The sequence below is a fragment of the Hippocampus guttulatus genome, unplaced genomic scaffold, assembly GCF_054856545.1.
Source record: "Hippocampus guttulatus isolate MCC_2025c unplaced genomic scaffold, RoL_Hgut_1.0 HiC_scaffold_105, whole genome shotgun sequence".
Taxonomy (NCBI): Eukaryota; Metazoa; Chordata; class Actinopteri; order Syngnathiformes; family Syngnathidae; genus Hippocampus; species Hippocampus guttulatus.
Genome location: NW_028233794.1, coordinates 8,190 through 15,000, shown reverse-complemented (window position 1 = coordinate 15,000; position 6,811 = coordinate 8,190).

Sequence of the window (6,811 nt, the reverse complement as noted above, 5' to 3'; positions counted from 1 at the left end):
CTGGTACCCTCAGCCTTACCCCTGGTACCCTCAGCCGCACCCCTGGTACCCTCAGCGGCACCCCTGGTACCCTCAGCCTTACCCCTGGTACCCTCAGCCGCACCCCTGGTACCCTCAGCGGCACCCCTGGTACCCTCAGCGGCACCCCTGGTACCCTCAGCCGTACCCCTGGTACCCTCAGCCGAACCCCTGGTACCCTCAGCGGCACCCCTGGTACCCTCAGCGGCACCCCTGGTACCCTCAGCGGCACCCCTGGTACCCTCAGCCGTACCCCTGGTACCCTCATCGGCACCCCTGGTACCCTCAGCGGCACCCCTGGTACCCTCAGCGGCACCCCTGGTACCCTCAGCTGCACCCCTGGTACCCTCAGCGGCACCCCTGGTACCCTCAGCGGCACCCCTGGTACCTCCGCCATTGAAAATGAATGGGCGGCCTTCCCACCTGCCGTCAGCCGCCCGGAGGGGGAAATAGAAAATATTCGAAAGTGCGGAGCTCCGCCGTCAGAGGCCGGCTTTTCGCCCGGGGTATCCGCCCCGGGGCGCCTCTCGGGCGACCTTCCCAACTGCCGTCGGCCGCCCGGAGGGGGAAATAGAAAATATTCGAAAGTGCGGAGCTCCGCCGTCAGAGGCCGGCTTTTCGCCCGAGGTATCCGCCCCGGGGCGCCTCTCGGGCGGCCTTCCCAACTGCCGTCGGCCGCCCGGAGGGGGAAATAGAAAATATTCGAAAGTGCGGAGCTCCGCCGTCAGAGGCCGGCTTTTCGCCCGAGGTATCCGCCCCGGGCGCCTCTCGGGCGGCCTTCCCAACTGCCGTCGGCCGCCCGGAGGGGGAAATAGAAAATATTCGAAAGTGCGGAGCTCCGCCGTCAGAGGCCGGCTTTTCGCCCGAGGTATCCGCCCCGGGCGCCTCTCGGGCGGCCTTCCCAACTGCCGTCGGCCGCCCGGAGGGGGAAATAGAAAATATTCGAAAGTGCGGAGCTCCGCCGTCAGAGGCCGGCTTTTCGCCCGAGGTATCCGCCCCGGGCGCCTCTCGGGCGGCCTTCCCAACTGCCGTCGGCCGCCCGGAGGGGGAAATAGAAAATATTCGAAAGTGCGGAGCTCCGCCGTCAGAGGCCGGCTTTTCGCCCGAGGTATCCGCCCCGGGCGCCTCTCGGGCGGCCTTCCCAACTGCCGTCGGCCGCCCGGAGGGGGAGATAGAAAATATTCGAAAGTGCGGAGCTCCGCCGTCAGAGGCCGGCTTTTCGCCCGAGGTATCCGCCCCGGGCGCCTCTCGGGCGGCCTTCCCAACTGCCGTCGACCGCCCGGAGGGGGAAATAGAAAATATTCGAAAGTGCGGAGCTCCGCCGTCAGAGGCCGGCTTTTCGCCCGAGGTATCCGCCCCGGGGCGCCTCTCGGGCGGCCTTCCCAACTGCCGTCGGCCGCCCGGAGGGGGAAATAGAAAATATTCGAAAGTGCGGAGCTCCGCCGTCAGAGGCCGGCTTTTCGCCCGAGGTATCCGCCCCGGGCGCCTCTCGGGCGGCCTTCCCAACTGCCGTCGGCCGCCCGGAGGGGGAAATAGAAAATATTCGAAAGTGCGGAGCTCCGCCGTCAGAGGCCGGCTTTTCGCCCGAGGTATCCGCCCCGGGCGCCTCTCGGGCGGCCTTCCCAACTGCCGTCGGCCGCCCGGAGGGGGAAATAGAAAATATTCGAAAGTGCGGAGCTCCGCCGTCAGAGGCCGGCTTTTCGCCCGAGGTATCCGCCCCGGGCGCCTCTCGGGCGGCCTTCCCAACTGCCGTCGGCCGCCCGGAGGGGGAAATAGAAAATATTCGAAAGTGCGGAGCTCCGCCGTCAGAGGCCGGCTTTTCGCCCGAGGTATCCGCCCCGGGCGCCTCTCGGGCGGCCTTCCCAACTGCCGTCGACCGCCCGGAGGGGGAAATAGAAAATATTCGAAAGTGCGGAGCTCCGCCGTCAGAGGCCGGCTTTTCGCCCGAGGTATCCGCCCCGGGCGCCTCTCGGGCGGCCTTCCCAACTGCCGTCGACCGCCCGGAGGGGGAGATAGAAAATATTCGAAAGTGCGGAGCTCCGCCGTCAGAGGCCGGCTCCACGCTTCATTCATCCGACCGAGACGCCTCTCCGCCGGCCACACTCGGCTGCGGGGCCGGCCCGCTCTCCGCCATTGAAAATGAATGGGGGGCATTTTCTCATGCTTTCAATCCGCCTAAGAGGCATCTTTCCCGGCCAACTTTGTGCCCCTGGTACCTCCAGCATCGAGAAAGCATGGTGACTCGTCCGACACATGCCCCCCTATATACGTTTCGGAAAGTATTTTGGTGAACGGTCACTTTCTAAGCCTTTCGCCTTCTTGACCCCCTAACTCCGCATATCTGGTTTACCTACTACAGCGCCCCTAACGACCAAAATCGGTACTGCTACCCCTGGTACCCCCGCCATTGAAAATGAATGGGGGAATTTTTTTAATCCCCCAGGCCGGCCAGGAGGCCCCTTTCCCGGCCAAACTCGCACGCTGGGCCGGCCCGCTCTTTACCCCTGGTACCCCCGCCATTGAAAATGAATGGGGGAATTTTTTCAATCTCCCAATCCGACCAAGAGGCCTCTTTTCCGGCCAAACTCGCACGCCGGGCCGGCCCGCTCTTTACCCCTGGTACCCCCAGCTCTACCCCTGGTACCCCCGCCATTGAAAATGAATGGGGGAATTTTTTCAATCTCCCAATCCGACCAAGAGGCCTCTTTTCCGGCCAAACTCGCACGCCGGGCCGGCCCGCTCTTTACCCCTGGTACCCCCAGCTCTACCCCTGGTACCCCCGCCATTGAAAATGAATGGGGGAATTTTTTCAATCTCCCAATCCGACCAAGAGGCCTCTTTTCCGGCCAAACTCGCACGCCGGGCCGGCCCGCTCTTTACCCCTGGTACCCCCAGCTCTACCCCTGGTACCCCCGCCATTGAAAATGAATGGGGGAATTTTTTCAATCTCCCACGCCGGCCAAGAGGCCTTTTTCCCGGGCACGCACGCTCGCCGGGCCGGCCCGCTATTATTAAACTCTCACCCCTGCAAGGAGGCCTTTTTCCCGGGCACGCACGCTCGCGGGGCCGGCCCGCTATTATTAAACTCTCACGCCGGCCAAGAGGCCTTTTTCCCGGGCACGCACGCTCGCCGGGCCGGCCCGCTATTATTAAACTCTCACGCCTGCAAGGAGGCCTTTTTCCCGGGCACGCACGCTCGCCGGGCCGGCCCGCTATTATTGAACTCTCACGCCTGCAAGGAGGCCTTTTTCCCGGGCACGCACGCTCGCGGAGCCGGCCCGCTATTATTAAACTCTCACGCCTGCAAGGAGGCCTTTTTCCCGGGCACGCACGCTCGCCGGGCCGGCCCGCTATTATTAAACTCTCACGCCTGCAAGGAGGCCTTTTTCCCGGGCACGCACGCTCGCCGGGCCGGCCCGCTATTATTAAACTCTCACGCCTGCAAGGAGGCCTTTTTCCCGGGCACGCACGCTCGCCGGGCCGGCCCGCTATTATTAAACTCTCACGCCTGCAAGGAGGCCTTTTTCCCGGGCACGCACGCTCGCCGGGCCGGCCCGCTATTATTAAACTCTCACGCCGGCCAAGAGGCCCTTTTCCCGGGCACGCACGCTCGATGAGCCGGCCCGCTATTATTAAACTCTCACGCCGGCCAAGAGGCCCTTTTCCCGGGCACGCACGCTCGATGAGCCGGCCCGCTATTATTAAACTCTCACGCCGGCCAAGAGGCCTTTTTCCCGGCCACGCACGCTCGCGGAGCCGGCCCGCTATTATTAAACTCTCACGCCTGCAAGGAGGCCTTTTTCCCGGGCACGCACGCTCGCCGGGCCGGCCCGCTATTATTAAACTCTCACGCCTGCAAGGAGGCCTTTTTCCCGGGCACGCACGCTCGCCGGGCCGGCCCGCTATTATTAAACTCTCACGCCTGCAAGGAGGCCTTTTTCCCGGGCACGCACGCTCGCCGGGCCGGCCCGCTATTATTAAACTCTCACGCCGGCCAGGAGGCATTTTTCCCGGGCACGCACGCTCGCCGTGCAGGCCCGCCATTTGCCTACCACACCGCCGTCTGGCGGACACCAAGCGGTACCGCCGACCCCTCCCGTTGAAAATGAATGGGGGATTTTTTTTCAATCCCCCAAGCCGGCCAAGAGGCCTTTTTCCCGGGCACGCACGCTCGATGAGCCGGCCCGCTATTATTAAACTCTTACGCCTGCAAGGAGGCCTTTTTCCCGGGCACGCACGCTCGCCGAGCCGGCCCGCTATTATTAAACTCTCACGCCGGCCAAGAGGCCCTTTTCCCGGGCACGCACGCTCGCCGAGCCGGCCCGCTATTATTAAACTCTCAGGCCCGCTATTATTAAACTCTCACGCCGGCCAAGAGGCCCTTTTCCCGGGCACGCACGCTCGATGAGCCGGCCCGCTATTATTAAACTCTCACGCCTGCAAGGAGGCCTTTTTCCCGGGCACGCACGCTCGCCGAGCCGGCCCGCTATTATTAAACTCTCACGCCGGCCAAGAGGCCTTTTTCCCGGGCACGCACGCTCGCCGAGCCGGCCCGCTATTATTAAACTCTCACGCCGGCCAGGAGGCATTTTTCCCGGGCACGCACGCTCGCCGTGCAGGCCCGCCATTTGCCTACCACACCGCCGTCTGGCGGACACCAAGCGGTACCGCCGACCCCTCCCGTTGAAAATGAATGGGGGATTTTTTTTTCAATCCCCCAAGCCGGCCAAGAGGCCTTTTTCCCGGGCACGCACGCTCGATGAGCCGGCCCGCTATTATTAAACTCTCACGCCGGCCAAGAGGCCCTTTTCCCGGGCACGCACGCTCGATGAGCCGGACCGCTATTATTAAACTCTCACGCCTGCAAGGAGGCCTTTTTCCCGGGCACGCACGCTCGCCGAGCCGGCCCGCTATTATTAAACTCTCACGCCGGCCAAGAGGCCTTTTTCCCGGGCACGCACGCTCGCCGAGCCGGCCCGCTATTATTAAACTCTCACGCCGGCCAGGAGGCATTTTTCCCGGGCACGCACGCTCGCCGTGCAGGCCCGCCATTTGCCTACCACACCGCCGTCTGGCGGACACCAAGCGGTACCGCCGACCCCTCCCGTTGAAAATGAATGGGGGATTTTTTTTTCAATCCCCCAAGCCGGCCAAGAGGCCTTTTTCCCGGGCACGCACGCTCGATGAGCCGGCCCGCTATTATTAAACTCTCACGCCGGCCAAGAGGCCCTTTTCCCGGGCACGCACGCTCGATGAGCCGGCCCGCTATTATTAAACGCTCACGCCTGCAAGGAGGCCTTTTTCCCGGGCACGCACGCTCGCCGGGCCGGCCCGCTATTATTAAACTCTCACGCCGGCCAAGAGGCCCTTTTCCCGGGCACGCACGCTCGATGAGCCGGCCCGCTATTATTAAACTCTCACGCCGGCCAAGAGGCCTTTTTCCCGGCCACGCACGCTCGCGGAGCCGGCCCGCTATTATTAAACTCTCATGCCTGCAAGGAGGCCTTTTTCCCGGGCACGCACGCTCGCCGAGCCGGCCCGCTATTATTAAACTCTCACGCCGGCCAAGAGGCCTTTTTCCCGGGCACGCACGCTCGCCGAGCCGGCCCGCTATTATTAAACTCTCACGCCGGCCAGGAGGCATTTTTCCCGGGCACGCACGCTCGCCGTGCAGGCCCGCCATTTGCCTACCACACCGCCGTCTGGCGGACACCAAGCGGTACCGCCGACCCCTCCCGTTGAAAATGAATGGGGGATTTTTTTTCAATCCCCCAAGCCGGCCAAGAGGCCTTTTTCCCGGGCACGCACGCTCGATGAGCCGGCCCGCTATTATTAAACTCTTACGCCTGCAAGGAGGCCCTTTTCCCGGGCACGCACGCTCGCAGAGCCGGCCCGCTATTATTAAACTCTCACGCCTGCAAGGAGGCCTTTTTCCCGGGCACGCACGCTCGCCGGGCCGGCCCGCTATTATTAAACTCTCACGCCGGCCAAGAGGCCCTTTTCCCGGGCACGCACGCTCGCAGAGCCGGTCCGCTATTATTAAACTCTCACGCCTGCAAGGAGGCCCTTTTCCCGGGCACGCACGCTCGATGAGCCGGCCCGCTATTATTAAACTCTCACGCCTGCAAGGAGGCCTTTTTCCCGGGCACGCACGCTCGCCGGGCCGGCCCGCTATTATTAAACTCTCACGCCGGCCAAGAGGCCTTTTTCCCGGGCACGCACGCTCGCCGAGCCGGCCCGCTATTATTAAACTCTCACGCCTGCAAGGAGGCCTTTTTCCCGGGCACGCACGCTCGCCGGGCCGGCCCGCTATTATTAAACTCTCACGCCTGCAAGGAGGCCTTTTTCCCGGGCACGCACGCTCGCCGGGCCGGCCCGCTATTATTAAACTCTCACGCCTGCAAGGAGGCCTTTTTCCCGGGCACGCACGCTCGCCGAGCCGGCCCGCTATTATTAAACTCTCAGGCCCGCTATTATTAAACTCTCACGCCGGCCAAGAGGCCCTTTTCCCGGGCACGCACGCTCGCCGAGCCGGCCCGCTATTATTAAACTCTCACGCCTGCAAGGAGGCCTTTTTCCCGGGCACGCACGCTCGCCGGGCCGGCCCGCTATTATTAAACTCTCACGCCTGCAAGGAGGCCTTTTTCCCGGGCACGCACGCTCGCCGGGCCGGCCCGCTATTATTAAACGCTCACGCCTGCAAGGAGGCCTTTTTCCCGGGCACGCACGCTCGCCGGGCCGGCCCGCTATTATTAAACTCTCACCCCTGCAAGGAGGCCTTTTTCCCGGGCAC